Source organism: Hyla sarda, chromosome 6, assembly GCF_029499605.1.
Source record: "Hyla sarda isolate aHylSar1 chromosome 6, aHylSar1.hap1, whole genome shotgun sequence".
Lineage (NCBI taxonomy): Eukaryota > Metazoa > Chordata > Amphibia > Anura > Hylidae > Hyla > Hyla sarda.
The window spans coordinates 130,004,428-130,021,296 of record NC_079194.1 but is presented as its reverse complement, the minus strand read 5'-3'; the positions used below and the strand labels follow the sequence as shown (position 1 = coordinate 130,021,296).

The following is a 16,869-nucleotide window of genomic DNA, read 5'->3' as shown; positions in this document are numbered from 1 at the left end:
ATCTATTTGCTATCTTAATTTCCACAATGACATCTACATCTTAACTCTGATTCTTCCAATTGTTTCATGATCCATTGTATTCAAAATAAAATACTAAAGCTGTCACGTTGTTATATTCAAATTTTCAGGAGGAGCTTAGCAGATGAATATATCATTTTAGTAGGAAAAGTTTCAGGATAACTTGGAAACTTAGCCTAAAACGTAGCGTCAATGTAATATTTGAAGAGAAAAGCCTGTACCTGAATTTCCCTGAAAGATGGGGCTATGTCCAATGAACTGACTAATGTAGATACACTTGTGAATTTAGTCATGTTAACCTCTGCTCATTAGGTGTCTTGACACATTTCCCTGTATGATTGTATACAGTGGTCCCTCAACATATGATGGTAATCCGTTCCAAATGGACCATCGTTTGTTGAAACCATCGTATATTGAGGGATCCGTACATGCAATGTAAAGTATAGGACAGTGGTCTACAACCTGCGTACCTCCAGATGTTGCAAAACTACAACACCCAGCATGCCGGTATGCTGGGAGTTGTAGTTTTGCAAAATCTGGAGGTCCGCATGTTGAAAACCATTGGTAGAGGAAGTTGTACTCACCTGTGCCCGCTGCTCCGGACCGTCACCGCTCATCACTGCTGCCCTGGATGTCGCCTTCCATCGCTGTCGCCGTGTCCCCATTGTGTCCCCGGCGCTCCGGCAAGGCCTCTGCTTCCCCGGCATTCTTGCTCTCCGTCGCCGCTCTCCGTCGCTGCCATCACGTCGCTACGCACGCCACTCCTATTGGATGAAGGGACGGAGTGTGCAGCGACGTGATGACGACAATGGAGAGCGCCGACGATGCAGGGGATTTCGCAGAGGACGCGCCAGAGCCCCGAGGACAGGTAAGTGATCATCAGCGGACCACACGGGGCACTGTAAACGGCTATTCGGTGGCAGCTGAAGCAGTCTGCGCTGCTGGATAGCAGTTTATACGATGGCCCTGACATACAAAAGTGTCGTATGTTGATGCTGCCTTCAACATGTGATGGCCTCTGAGAGGCCATCGTATGTTGAAATGATCGTATGTCGGGGCCATCGTAGGTCGGGGGGTCACTGTGCACAGATACAATGCATTTAGAACATATTTAGACCCTTCCAAAAAAAATTCACATTTTATGTTGTGGCCTGGTGCTCAAGATTTTCTCCGTCATTCTGCTCTCAATACCGCATAATGTGAAAAAACAAAATGTTACAAGTTTTTGCCAATTTATTGAAAAGGAAAAATTAAAACATTGCATTGACATAGGCATTCAGACCCTTTACTTAGTTAAAGCACCTTTGGCAGAGATGACAGCCTTCAGTCTTCTCTGGTATGTTGCTTGGGTTCTGCCATTCTTTTCTGCAGATCCTCTCAATGGAAACTGTCAGTGGAAGCCATTTTCAGGTCTCTCCGGAGATGTTCAATTGTGTTTAAAGGGGTACTCCGCTAGAAAGCTTTTTTTTCTTATTAACTGTTGCCAGAAAGTGAAACATTTGTAAATTACTTCTATTAAAAAATCTTAATCCTTCCAGTACTTATCAGCTCCTGTATGATCCACAGGAAGTTATTTTCTTTTTTAATTTTCTTTCTGTCTGATCACAGTGCTCTCTGCTGACACCTCTGTCCATGTCAGGATCTGTCCAGAGCAGGAGAAAATCCCCATAGCAAACCTATCCTGCCTTGGACAGCTCCTGACATGGACAGAGGTATCAGCAGAGAGCACTGTGGTCAGACAGAAAGGAAATTCAATAAGAATAAGAAAGGAACTGTGGATCATACAGCAGCTGATAAGTACAGGAAGTGTTTTCCAGTGGAGTACCCCTTTAAATGGGCATTCTCACTAAAACAAATTTTTGCTATTGCACTCCTTATGGTAAATAAAACATGTTTATTATATACTTAGTTTAAAAAAAATTATGTTTTCTGTTTTATTTGTGCTTAAAAAAGCTAAAGAGCACATTTTTCCAATTAACATCATATGGCAGTTAAGTGTGGGAGGAGCTATGATTGGATGAGACTGGACCCCCCCCCTCAGCACTCCAGGCTGCACTTCCTGTGTTTGGACTTCGGTCCAAAGTCTGTGTATGATATGGAGAAAAATGTGTTCTTTAGCTTTTTTAAGCACAAATAAAACATAGAAAACTTTTTAAACAAAGTATATTAGAAATATTTTTTATTTACCATAAGGAGTGCAAAAGCAAAAATGTTTTTAATGAGAGTGCCCATTTAAAATCAGGGCTCTGGCTGGGCCACTCAAGGACATTCACAGTTAAGCCAGTTCTGTGTTGCCTTGGCTGCTTACTTAGGATCATTTGGGGAGATTTATCAAAATCTGTGCAGAATATTTGGTGCAGTTGCCCATAGCAACCAATCAAAGCACTTCTTTTAGTTTTCACAGGACTTGAAAGAAGCGATCTGATTGGTTGCTATGGGCAACTGCACCAAATCTTCCCCTGCACAGGTTTGATTGTCTTGTTGTCTTGTTGAAAGGTGAACCTCTTTGCCCAGTCTGAGGTCCACAGAACTTGAGATCAGGTTTTCATTAAGACTATCTCTGTACTTTGCTCCATTCTGCTTTCCCTCAACCCTGACCAGTGTCCCTGTCCCAGATGCTGAAAAACACCCCCACAGCATGATGCTGCCACCACCGTTCTTCACTGTAGAGCTGTATTGGTCAGATGATGGGCAGTGACTGGTTTCCAACAGACATGATGCATTGAAAAAGTTTCTTCAGAACAGAGAATCTTGTCCTTTAGGCATTTTGTTGTAAACTCCAGGTGGGCTTCCAAGCTGGTTTACCTAAGACTTTCATGTGTGGAACTGTCATCTTATCTGCTGTATCTAAGCAGATGATTTTTGTGATACTGTCTATTTAAGCCTATCATGTGACTTTAAAGGGGTACTCCACTGGCCAGCGTTCGGAACATTTAGTTCCGAATGCTGTTTGCGCGCTTGGGGGGGGGGGGGGTCGAACGCGCCCCCTTGTGATGTCAGGCCATGCCACTTAACACAAGTCAATGGGAGGGGGCGTGGCGGCCACCACTCCCCCTTCCATAAACTTGCATTGAGGGGCATAGCCTAACGGCATGAGGGGGGCGTGGCCGACCCCCGTAGCACGCACATAGCGTTCGGACCTTAATGTTCTGAACGTTGGCCAATGGAGTACCACTTTAAAGGGGTACTCCGACCCTGAGATCTTATCCCCTATCCAAAGGATAGAGGATAAGATGTCTCACCGCAGGGGTCCCCTGCAATCTTGTATTCGCCACCCACCTGTTTGAGCTGCACGCCGCGGTGCCAGCTCACAAACAGCCGGGTGGCGACCACGGGGCCGGAGTATAGTGACGTATTGACTCCGCCCCCGTGTGATGTCACCCCTGCCCCCGCTATGCAAGTCTATGGGAGGGGGCGTGACGGCCATCACGCCCCCTCCCATAGACTTGCATAGCGGGGGCGGGGTGACGTCATGATACTCCGGCACTGCGGCATGCAGCTCAAACAGGTGGGTGGCGAATACAAGATTGCGGGGGTCCCCAGCGGTGGGACCCCCGCGGTGAGACATCTTATCCTCTATCCTTTGGATACTGGATAAGATGTCTCAGGGCCGGAGTACCCCTTTAACTTATGATAAATGCTAGATGATAGGCAGGGATAGTGGGACCCATATACAGCCATTTCACTGTTCATTACTCATATGTTAACATCAACACAACAATTACCATTCTGACTGCAGCTGCGGTAACATTGCGGGGTCATCTCGCCTATTACTGGCTAATATGATATTGGAACCGATTAGATACAAGTTCTCTCCAAAAGGTGAAATCAATGAGTCAGCTTCTGGAGGGGGTGTTTGAATTAAAGGTGTTTAGAACGTGTTCCTCTCAAGGCAAAAATCAATAGGTTTTCTGCGAGAAAGCAGAAGAGATGGAGCTGGGACGATTACATTTCTCTTCCCCAGGGGAGCTACGAATAAGGGAGAACTCCAATTTGGCTGCTGCACTGTTTGCAAAATCTCTTGAACAAATCTTAGTTGCTGGGAGTTATCCGTAGTAATTTACAGCTGAACTAGTGAACACAGTGTGAGCTCTATTGGATGTCTTGTCCTGCTCTAGTCTACACCTCACTTTTTACTACCCTTCCTGTTACTATTTCTACTGAGAAACATATGAAAGTCAATATGATATATAGGAAAAGTGTAGAAAAAGAAAAGAGAGGAGGGAGGGGATTCATAGATGAATAGATAGCAACAAAGACATGAGTCCATCCAGTTTGGCTTTTTACCCAGAAGATGGTAAACCCATTAGGAAGTCAAAACTAATTTTTCTCAACACTAAAAAAATTACTTTCGACCTCAGATATGACAATGAGAATATATTCCTGGGTCAATTAATTACCTGATTAGAGGGGTACTCTAGGGGGGGGAGATAATTTTTTTTTTTTTAAAGCAACTGGTACCAAAAAAATTGTGCAAATTTAGTAAATGACTACTATTTAAAAACCTCAAGCTTTTCAGTACTCAAGCTGTTATATTAGAGCCCTGCACGGGACTGTTTTTTTTCAATCCCGCTCCTGATGATTTTTTTGACCAATCCCGCCTGCTCCCGCAGGGTTTTTGCTTCACTTTCGCCCGCTCCCGCAAGATTTATGTCCAATTCCACCTGCTAAAATATGTGTCCAATCCCACCCGCTCCTGCTAACATAGGAATGTACAGACACTAGTGTGCAATGCTCTGCACATACCCCCCCCCCCAAATGTGTATAACAGTGTGTGTACATATTCCTTTACAGGTGGGGTATGTGCAGAGCATTGCACTCTAGTCTGTACACTGTTATACACAAGGGTGGGTATGTGCACTGCAGAGCATTGCACCCTAGTGTCTGTAGTACAGACAGACACTAGGGTGCAATGCTCCTTACATACCCCTATGTGTACAGCAGTGTGTGTGCAGTTTCACTGAAGAGTCCTGCTATACACATGGGGGAATGTGCAGACCAATGCACCCCAGTGTCTGTAGAAGACCCTAGGGTTCAATGCTCTGCAATGCACTTACCACAATGTGAATAGCAGGGCAAAGGCCCTGGGAGGATCACCAACCAATGCAGTCAGTCTACTCTGCACTCACATACCCGGCTGGGCCCACAGCACACTGTGAATTTGCATTAACCTTGGTGGCAGTGTGTTGTGTGCATGCATTACTTAAGCACGAGTCCGCTCTTACATACCTGGCCCGGTGGCAGGTGAGGATGGAGGATGGGACGGGTGGCGAAGAACAGATGATCCTCCTGGGCAGGCTGAGCTGGCTCTGCAAAATGGCTGTGGGGAGGAGACAAGACTGGGAGGAGCAGCATGATGATCTTCTGGAGGTGCCTGCCTGCTGCGCTGCTGGTGACTGGTGGTAAGCTCTGGCAGTGAAGGGAGGGGTTAACTGGGAGTTACTCCGAAGTCCAAACTTATTTTATTGAGGCTGCCGCGGCGGTGCAGGATTTTGCTGGACCCACAGGCATAGCGCCTGACTGCCCGCGCCCGCCCGCAGCAGCCTCCTGTAATCGACACAATTTAAACTCCTTGGTAATACACATCACAAAGCTCACCTATTCTCAAACTGGTTTATTGAACATAACATTGTGTTCACTTTACTCCAATGACCCCCCACAGTCACCAGATCTCAATAGAGCATTGTCGGGATGTCATGGAACGGAAGATTCACATCACAGGTATGGAGCCGACAAATTTGCAGCAGCTGTGTGATGCCATCATTTCCATATCGACCAAAATCTCAGAGGAATGTTTTCAGCACCTTGTAGAAAGCCATGTAGAAATACCATGGAGAATGAAGGAAGTTATGAAGGGAAAATAAATCCAACTCCGTACTAGGTGTACCTAATAACGTGACCAGTGAGTGTATATTGATGGATATGCAAAGATGGGATTGGCCGCCCAAGGGTCAAACATTGCCATTTTCTTTTTAGAATTGATGGGGACAAAAATACATTGGTGGGGGCTCAGGTACCAGAAAAGGACCCTATTTATGTGTGGGGTTTGCACCATTATTCTACCTCTAGCTGAGTAGTTACAGGCATCTCTCATATACTATTGTATAAAAATTTTGGACAAAATGACGTCTTATAGACGACCAAAAGAAGCATATCAACAGGACGGGGGATTCGTGCTGACAGCTAGCAGAGGCTTTCTGTAATTATGAATTAATGGGTCCTTAGCAAATGCTATTAGGATTCTTTCGTATTCCCTATGAATTATAAATGAATCAAATCATTTCTGTATCCCCATGAGTCGATTAAGAACCCATTCAAACTTTGCTGCTTCCATTATACTCTCTAATCTTCGGATTAAGGTAATAGCTGACGTGCTATGGGCTCTTATTGTATGTTCTCTGCAGCACACCTTCGATGGGAAAGAATAAGTCACTGCAATCAGGCTGTAAGACGGAGACAAGAGGGGATTCTGACCCAGACCTTTTCAGTGCTATTGAACCAGGATTTTCGAGTGTCTGCCTCAGCCGTGGCCAGATGTACAGTTTACACAGTGAAAGAGGAGGAGGTGACCTTTTCCTTTAAAGTGTCCTTGTTTTTTTTTTTTTTTTTTTACTTCTGATATCAAAAACTTTTATTGTTTGTAGTCTGGTTGTATAGATCCCACCGATTGCTAGAATGAGCGCTTCTTTCCCTGGCTTGCTGCTCTCTTCATCTCACTAAATGAACATAGTCCACTAAAAGAACCATAGTCTTACTTTAGAATCCGTCTACTGCAGCAAGATGGGGAGAGCAGTGAATCGTGGAGAGAAACACTTAGCCGTGCACTTCTCTAAGCTTGTTCTAGTGATCAGTGTGGGTCGCAACACCCAAACCTTGACCGGTGAAAACTTTTGACTTGTATCAGTGAGCAGTCAAAACTTTTTTCAAATGACAGGGACCATAATGAGAAAAATAAAATTGCATTAGTAGATCCTGAGAAAATGCACTTTATAGCATAAATGTTGCCCCCTTTTGTACAAGACTATACAGTGGGGATCAAAAGTTTGGGCACCCGAGGTAAAGGACAACTGTAGTGGTACCGTTTTACATATGCCCGTGCCCGAGCCTCAAAAATAAAAATAAACTCATACATACCTTCCTATGAGCCCCCGTTGGTCCGGCACAGGCCTCACGGTCTGGCAGTGCTGACGTCATTTCACTTCCTGGGGACGGGGACGCCACAGAGCCATCGGTGTATCACCGGCCGTGGCGATGTCCCGCCTCAGCTGGTGATAGGCTGAGCCGACTGTCATGTAAGAAGCCGGCCAGAGCTCCTTACATGACAGTCGGCTCAGCCTATCACCAGCCAGGGCGGGACATTGCCACGACAGTGATACGCCGATGGCTCTGCGGCGTCCCAGTCCCCAGGAAGTGGAATGACGTCAGCACTGCCGGACCGTGAGGCCTGTGCCGGACCAACGGGGGCTCGTAGGAACGTATGTATGAGTTTATTTTGTTTATTTTTGAGGCACGGGCATATGTAAAACAGTACCACTACAGTTGTCCTTTAATGTGCATAAAGAAGCCAAGGAAAAATCTCCAAAAGGCATCAAATTACAGATTAGACATTCTTATAATATGTCAACAAAAGTTAGATTTTATTTCCATCGTTTACACTTTCAAAATAACAGAAAACAAAAAAGTGGCATCTGCAAAAGTTTGGGCACCCTGCTGAATTTATAGCATGCACTGCCCCCTTTGCAAAGCTGAGACCTGCCAGTGTCATGGATTGTTCTCAATCATCATCTGGGAAGACCAGGTGATATCAATCTCAAAGTTTTTAAATGCCCAGACTCATCTGACCTTGCCCCAACAATCAGCACCATGGGTTCTTCTAAGCAGTTGTCTAGAAATCTGAAACTGAAAATAGTTGACACTCACAAAGCTAGAGAAGGCTATAAGAAGATAGCAAAACTTTTTCAGATGTCAATATCCTCTGTTCAGAATGTAATTAAGAAATGGCAGTCATCAGGAACAGTGGAAGTTAAAACAAGATCTGGAAGACCAAGAAAAATATCAGACAGAACAGCTCGCAGGATTGTGAGAAAAACAATTCAAAACCCACGTTTGACTGCACAATCCCTCCAGAAAGATCTGGCAGACACTGGAGTTGTGGTACACTATTCCACTATAAAGATATACTTGTACAAATATGGTCTTCATGGGAGAGTCATCAGAAGAAAACCTCTTCTACGTCCTCACCACAAAAATCAGCGTTTGAACTTTGCAAATGAACATATAGACAAGCCTGATGCATTTTGGAAACAAGTTCTGTGGACCGATGAGGTTAAAATTTAACTTTTTGCCTGGAATGAGCAAAGGTACGTTTGGAGAAGAAGGGGAACAGAATTTAATGAAAAGAACATCTGTCCAACTGTTAAGCATGGGGGTGGATCAATCATGCTTTGGGGTTGTATTGCAGCCAGTGGCACAGGGAACATCTCACGAGTAGAAGTAAAAATGGATTCCATAAAATTTCAGCAAATTTTGGATGCTAACTTGATGCCATATGTGAAAAAGCTGAAGTTAAAGAGAGGATGGCTTCTAAAAAATGGATAATGATCCTAAACACACCTCGAAATCCACGGGAGATTACATCAAGAGGCGTAAACTGAAGGTTTTGCCATGGCCTTCACAATCTCCTGACCTCAACATAATTGAAAATCTATGGATAGACCTTAAAAGAGCAGTGCGTGACAGACAGCCCAAAAATCTCAAAGAACTGGAAGACTTTTGTAAGGAAGAATGGGCAGAGATACCTCAAACAAGAATTGAAAGACTCTTGGCTGGCTACAAAAAGCGTTTACAAGCTGTGATACTTGCCAAAGGGGGCAGTACAAGATATTAACTCTGCAGGGTGCCCAAACTTTTGCAGACGCCAATTTTTGTTTTGTTTTCTGTTATTTTGAAAGTGTAAATGATGGAAATAAAATCTAACTTTTGTTGACATATTATAAGAATGTCTAATCTGTAATTTGATGGCTTTTGGAGATTTTTTCATCTTTCCTTGGCTTCTTTATGCACATTAATACAAATTTTTACCTGGGGTGCCCAAACTTTTGATCCCCACTGTAACTACTATAACACTGCTACCATGTACGAGAATATAACTACTGTAATGCTGCCCCTATGGACAAAAATATAACCTGCCCTCTATGTTCAAGAATATAATTACAATAATACTGCCTCCTGTGTACAAAAATATAACTACTATAATACTGCCCCCCTTTGTACAAGAATATAACTACTATAATACTGCCCTCTATGTTCAAGTATATAATTACAATAATACTGCCCCTTATGTACAAAAATATAATTACTATAATACTTCCATTAATAAGAATATAACTACTATAATACTGTCCCTATGTTCAAGAGCACAACTATAATACTGCCTCCTATGTACAAGAAAATACTTACTATAATACTGCACCATATATGCAAGAACATAACTACTATAATACTGCCCAAATGTACAATAATATAACTACTATTATACTGCCTCCTATGTACACGGATATAACTACAATAATACTGCCCTCTGTGGCTTTTTTTTTTTTTTAGTAGAAATTTCCAGGATTGAAAATAAGTTCCTTTAATCTGAATTGGGTTGTTTCAAAAAGCGCATGGATATCTGCAAGTTGTAGTCAGAAAGATGGGACAGTGTCATGTATATCTGCAACAAAATTTGGCATGTGTAAATCCACTAATGCTGCCCACTGTATGTAAGAATAATACTACCACTGCAGCATTCTCCTATATAACCAGAATTTCTCATTGTTTTATGACCGCCTTCCAATGATCTCTCTTGATTGTTTTCCTTATGAAGTGGGAATTTCAGTAGTATGTTATAATTTTTCTTGTTTTCTTCCTTTTTTTTCCCCAGCAGCATTTTAAGATGGAAATTACCTAGCGGTCTATAATTGTCTGGTATCATGTGAATGTTCCCACAGTGACGGTAGGATGTTGGGGGATTGTTCTTCGAACACTCAGGTTTTTTCAGGAATCTCGGAAGCTCGACCTCGCCGGAGCAGTCAGGTGAATGTGAAGCAGATGTCAGCGCTGCGTGTGTGTGACAAGGGCAGGGAAATGTCACAAGGTGGCTCCATACAGAGGTCGGTGCTGGGGGGATGCCAGTGTGCTGGAGCTCTGAGAGATGAGCAGAGCTATAATTTACAGATTGCCGGTTTGCTGGTTAATTGGTAGTTTGCAATAGAAGATAAACAGAGCTCAATGCAAACAAACATTCTCCATAGAACATCAGCCTCAGTATGAGATGATGAGTGTAGACTGAGGGATAAGAAGAACGATGATACCCAGCACTCACTAGTGCTGCACAGTGAAGATTTATTGTGCCATAGTGTGATACAAGGACGCGTTTCGGTGTGGGAGCCTTCCTTAGCTGTCTCCCTATAGGCTGACAATCCCAGCCACATTTCATCTTCAATGCCCTTGCTGATGGAAGGAGGTTTTCACTCAAAATCTCACGATACATGGCCCCATTCATTCTTTCGTTTACACGGATCAGTCGTCCTGGTCCCTTAGCAGAAAAACAGCCCCAAAGCATGATGTTTCCACCCCCATGCTTCACAGTAGATATGGTGTTCTTTGGATGCAACTCAGCATTCTTTCTCCTCCAAACATGACGAGTTGAGTTTTTACCAAAAAGTTCTACTTTGGTTTCATCTGACCATATGACATTCTCCCAATCCTCTTCTGGATAATCCAAATGCTCTCTAGCAAACTTCAGATGGGCCTGGACATGTACTGGCTTAAGCAGGGGGACACGTCTGGCACTGCATGATTTGAGTCCCTGGCGGCGTAGTGTGTTTCTGATGGTAGCCTTTGTTACTTTGGTCCCAGCTCTCTGCAGGTCATTCAAGTCCCCCGGTGTGGTTCTGGGATTTTTGCTCACCGTTCTTCTGATCATTTTGACACCACTGGGTGAGATCATGCGGGGAGCCCCAGATCGAGGGAGATTATCAGTGGTTTTGTATGTTTTCCATTTTCTAATAATTGCTCCCACAGTTGATTTCTTCCCACCAAGCTGCTTGCCTATTGCAGATTCAGTCTTCCCAGCCTGGTGCAGGTCTACAATTTTGTTTCTGGTGTCCTTTGACAGCTCTTTGGTCTTGGCCATAGTGGAGTTTGGAGTGTGACTGTTTGAGGTTGTGGACAGGTGTCCTTTATACTGATAATTTCAAACAGGTGTCATTAATACAGGTAACGAGTGTAGGACATAGGAGACCCCTCCTGCTATAGGACGTATGCATACGTCCAATCATCCGACATGTTTGCGCAATTGGACGTATGCATACGTCATACCGATCTCCTGCACTGCCGCGGGCAGCGCAGGAGATCGGCGACGGGACCCGGCTGTTGATCAAAGCCGGAGTCCCGCCGGAGCTGCGATCGCGACGGTCCCGGCAGCATTAACCCCCTAGATGCTGTGATCTATCCTGATCATGGCATCTATGGTGTTGACAGGGGGAGCGCTGAAGTGTAAAAAAAAAAAAAAATGCCCCTTTCCCAATAAAAGCCCTGTATTTTCAACAAAAAAGATCAAAAACACAAATCATATACATAATAGGTATTGCCACGTCCGTAATGACGTGTACTATAATGTAAATTATCCCGCACGGTGAGCGCCGTAAAAGAAAACATCAAAAAAGCGCAAAATGTGCCAATTTGGTACAAATAGCGGAGTAAAAAAGATCAAAATGTAGCACGTAGCACAAAAATGATATCAATAAAAAGTACAGTTCATCCCACAAAAAATAAGCCCTTTTTCAATGGCGTCGGACTAAAATTAAAAAGTTACGGATGTTGGAAAATGAATGGCAGAAAAATAATTTTGCTCAGAAAAGGAAAAAGAACATAGAAAGCTATATAAAATGGGTATTTCCATAATCGTACTGACCCACAGAATAAATATAACATCACTTTTACCGCACAGTGTACACTATAAAAAAAAAAAACAGAAATTTTCCAGTTTTTCACAATATTTTGATGTTTTTCACAAAAAATACTGCATGTGTCAACAAAAATGCACCACTTATATAAAGTACAATATGTCACAAAAAAACTATCTCAGAATCGCTCTGCTCAGAAAAAGCATTCTGAAGTTATTACCATTTAAAGAGATACATGTCAAACAAAACAAACAAAGATCCTGGTCATTAACCCCTTAACGACGCAGGACGTATATTTACGTCCTGCGCCGGCTCCCGCGATATGAAGCGGGATCGCGCCGCGATCCCGCATCATATCGCGTGGGTCCCGGCGCTAATCAACGGCCGGGACCCGCGGCTAATACCACACATCGCCGATCGCGGCGATGTGCGGTATTAACCCTTTAGAAGCGGCGGTCAAAGCTGACCGCCGCTTCTAAAGTGAAACTGAAAGTATCCCGGCTGCTCAGTCGGGCTGTTCGGGACCGCCGCGGTGAAATCGCGGCGTCCCGAACAGCTGATCGGACACCGGGAGGGCTCTTATCTGCCTCCTCGGTGTCCGATCGACGAATGACTGCTCCGTGCCTGAGATCCAGGCAGGAGCAGTCAAGCGCCGATAATGCTGATCACAGGCGTGTTAATACACGCCTGTGATCAGGATGAAAGATCAGTGTGTGCAGTGTTATAGGTCCCTATGGGACCTATAACACTGCAAAAAAAAAGTAAAAAAAAAGTGTTAATAAAGGTCATTTAACCCCTTCCCTAATAAAAGTTTGAATCACCCCCCTTTTCCCATAAGAAAAATAAAACAGTGTAAAAAAAAATAAAAATAAACATATGTGGTATCGCCGCGTGCGTAAATGTCCGAACTATAAAAATATATCATTAATTAAGCCGTACAGTCAATGGCGTCCGCGCCAAAAAATTCCAAAGTCCAAAAAAGCGTATTTTGGTAACTTTTTATAACATTAAAAAATGAATAAAAAGTGATCAAAAAGTCAGATCAAAACAAAAATCATACCAATAAAAACTTCAGATCACGGCGCAAAAAATGAGTCCTCATACCGCCCCATACGCGGAAAAATAAAAAAGTTATAGGGGTCAGAAGATGACATTTTTAAACGTATAAATTTTCCTGCATGTAGTTATGATTTTTTCCAGAAGTGCGACAAAATCAAACCTATATAAGTAGGGTATCATTTTAACCGTATGGACCTACAGAATAATGATAAGGTGTAATTTTTACCGAAATATGCACTGCGTAGAAACGGAAGCCCCCAAAAGTTACAAAATGGCATTTTTTTTTCGATTTTGTCGCACAATGATTTTTTTTTCCGTTTCGCCGTGCATTTTTGGGTAAAATGACTAATGTCACTGCAAAGTAGAATTGGCGACGCAAAAAAAAGCCATAATATGGATTTTTAGGTGGAAAATTTAAAGGGTTATGATTTTTTAAAGGTAAGGAGGAAAAAACGAAAGTGCAAAAACGAAAAAACCCTGAGTCCTTAAGGGGTTAAGGTAAAAAATGGGTCCCTCCTTAAGGGGTTAAAGAAGAAGTTACAGGTCTGTGAGAGCCAGAAATCTTGCTTGTTTGTAGGTGACCAAATACTTAATTTCCACAATAATTTGCACATAAATTCTTAAAAAATCAGACCATGTGATTTTCTGGATTTTTTTTTCTCATTATGTCTCTCATAGTTGAGGTACACCTATGATAAGAATTACAGGCCTCTCATCTTTTTAAGTGGGAGAACTTGCACAATTGGTGGCTGACTAAATACTTTTTTTGCCCCACTGTATAGGAGATCTATATATCTGCTATTAACCTCTCTGCATGTAATGGCATATACATATACATTTCATAGAATGTCTCTCCTCCGCCTGTAGATTGTAGTGGCCAGCTCTACGCTCTCGCACATCAGCCACTCGCTCTCACTTCCCTGCAGCAGGATTAATTATTGATGGCCTATTAAAGATCCTGCTGTATATCAGGCAGCTTGTTCCATTTGCATAATTGTGCTAATACTATGCAAGCGTCTTCTTAAGCAAGCATCTTCTTTTCAACGTCTGCCATGAAAGTGCGGTAATTATTGCAATCACCGAGCTTCTCAGGAACGTTCGTGAACTTGATATATGGATTTTTTTTTTTTTTTTTACATATCTATGGATTATTATAACACATCTATCCTGCCTCGGAAAGCAAACCGTGGCAACGTCAGTCAGGCGAATGAGGTCAGGGGATGGGAGAAGAGGCGGCATATGTTTTATTAGTATATTCAAATAAGATAAGAAAGACTCTTAGGGGAAAGTTGTAAGAAATAGATGAGCGTGTAAATGAAAAACATTGCCTACCTTATGTGTGTCTAAAAGCAAAACTTGTGTGGTCAGATTCTGCCATTACCTTCGGCTTTTATTTTACTACGCCTCCCTTGACTAGCGGTTCGACTACATCTGTGCTCTACTTTCATCTTCTATCTTGTCCGACTACATCTGCCCTGCCATCCTATTGCTCCAGGTGTCATGGCAATACACCTGCCGTACTGCGGGAGTTTTTATCAACCTTGGTGTGGGTGACGTGATTTTTTACACTGTTTGAATCTGTGTTTTTTGTGTTCTTGTCCCAAGTTTATGATAAATTAATTTGATAAATTAGGTGCAAGTCCACACACATTATTTAACTTATGCAAAATGCTGGTGAATGCAAAATGTTATCCACTGCACAAAAATGTTCACCTAAATGTAAAAAGTGCAGTTTTTAGTTATATTATCACTACAAATCAAGGTTGGAAATTTGTTCTACTACAACACTTTTTACAAAAGCACTTGTAAAAACGCACAACATTTTGGCGCAATTAAGCCTCTGTGCAAACATTTGTGCCTAAAATAGACAAGCAAACTCTGCTAATGAAAAGTTTCTCCTCTTAGTTTATTGCAACCACATCTTATCTTATTTGAATAAATAAAAAACAATAAAAGCAGAGAAGACGGCACTCACCATATATATATATATATATAAATATATATATATATTTATTTATTTATAGGCTGGTAGCGGTGGTGCTCAGCCCGGAGGAAAAAATACTAATAACAAACAATAAAGGCAGAGAAGGTAGCACTCACCATCCAGAACGGTGCTTTATTCAATGAACACCAGCATCACAGGTAAAAGCGGGTATGGCGATGTGAGGCAGGGGAAACCAGAACCGGCTATTTCGTGCATGTGACACACTTCCTTAAGGTGGTACCGGCTTAAGGAAGTGCTTCACACGCACAAAACGGCCTGTTCCGGTTTCCCCTGCCTCACAGGGGAATAAAGCACCGTTCTGGATGGTGAGTGCCACCTTCTCTGCCTTTATTGTTTGTTATTGTTTGTTATTAGTATTTTTTCCTCCGGGCTGAGCACCACCGCTACCAGCCTATAAATGGTCACATTGGACTCCATTTACCACAGTACCGACCGTGTTTGTAGTTACGTTAGTGCCGGACACACATTTTTTCTAGTTGAGTTACATCTTATTTGAGTTGCACACACCTCTAGATTTGCTGCTATTCTTTCTTCGGCATCAGCTGTATCCCAAGGACTGACCAAGGAGAACATGGGGTATGGTGGAAGAGCAGGGACATCCTTTAGATCAGTGGTCCCCAACCTGTGGCTCTCCAACTGTTGCTAAACCATAACTCCCACAATGCGCATCATTAGTTGTGCAAAAGCTGAAGGGCCACAGGTTTGGTTTAGCCAGCGTCAATGACTACTGCATACCTTCTACAAGAAGCTACAATGCCTTCACTACAGATCCTCTGTATCACCTTCAGTGGAAACACCCTGCCCTGATAATATCCATTTATGATAAGTTCACGCTAATGCTGGAGCTCCGTCACAGACTGTTTATGCCAGAAAAAACTGAGCTGAACTCTGCACAAGAGTTTTCTCCTCTCATGTCCCATCATTACAATGAATTCTGGGAACGGAGCTCCATCACTAATGTGAACGAGGCCTTATCACAGTTGTAATGATTCCAACACCTACTGTTGGTGTCCAAAGCTTCACCTGGACAGATTTTTATCCACTGAAAATAAAAAAAAGGAAGGTTACTGTTGAATGGCAGCAAGTAGGAAACTGCAAGGAATTAATACAGAAAGTATATTGGAGATTTTTATAAGGCTTTATTATACGGATAGTAACAGAGGAAATTGAGACTGAAGTTCATGGATGATAATCCCAGTCTGGGGCAATTTGTGAATCATTTCAAACCTATACTGTGATATGGAGCGATAGATACATTACACGCTTTATGTTTCTGAATGACTCTTAAAATTATCCAACCAAAGACCATAAAAGCTCTAAGTACTAAAACAGCAACACCGAGCATTGCTGTGTTTGACAAGAATAAAGAAAAATACCAAAAACATAAGGCCTCAGTCATATGGGCATATTGTAGGCTTGTTTTAGAGTCTATATTCCAGATGTAATATCCTTTCTCCCCTGTGGCTGTACTGAACTATATTTACCGCCTCTATGGCATCATGGTGCTGTTTGGTTAGTTTAGTAAACATACTTCAATGATCACATTATATTACAGTTTATGCATTGTTATGGGGGAGAGGTTCATGTGATATTGCCAGTGTACTTTTGATTGTAAAAAACTCTTAGTCGCAGGAAATCATTCCGGACATTACGTGTTATGTCATGCATTCATTTTTATATATATATAACTGTTTATTCTTGAGATTTTACAAAAAGTTGTCCAATACCAAATGAATAACATACAGGAAAAGAAAAAAGAAAATTAAAGGGGTACGCCATTGGAAAACATTTTTTTTAAGTCAATTGGTGCCGGAAAGTTAAATTACTTAACTCTGG

General features: G+C 42.5%; 1 long non-coding RNA gene across 1 annotated transcript in view; it reads right to left on the bottom strand.

Moving 5' to 3' along the window:
- LOC130276107 (uncharacterized) overlaps positions 1-15,660 on the bottom strand; it is a 68,194-nt gene extending 52,534 nt beyond the window's left edge. Inside the window, exon 1 of the long non-coding RNA XR_008845024.1 lies at positions 15,541-15,660. This is a non-coding gene — a long non-coding RNA (uncharacterized LOC130276107). The remainder of the gene's footprint in view (positions 1-15,540) is intronic.
- Positions 15,661-16,869: the final 1,209 nt, after the last annotated feature.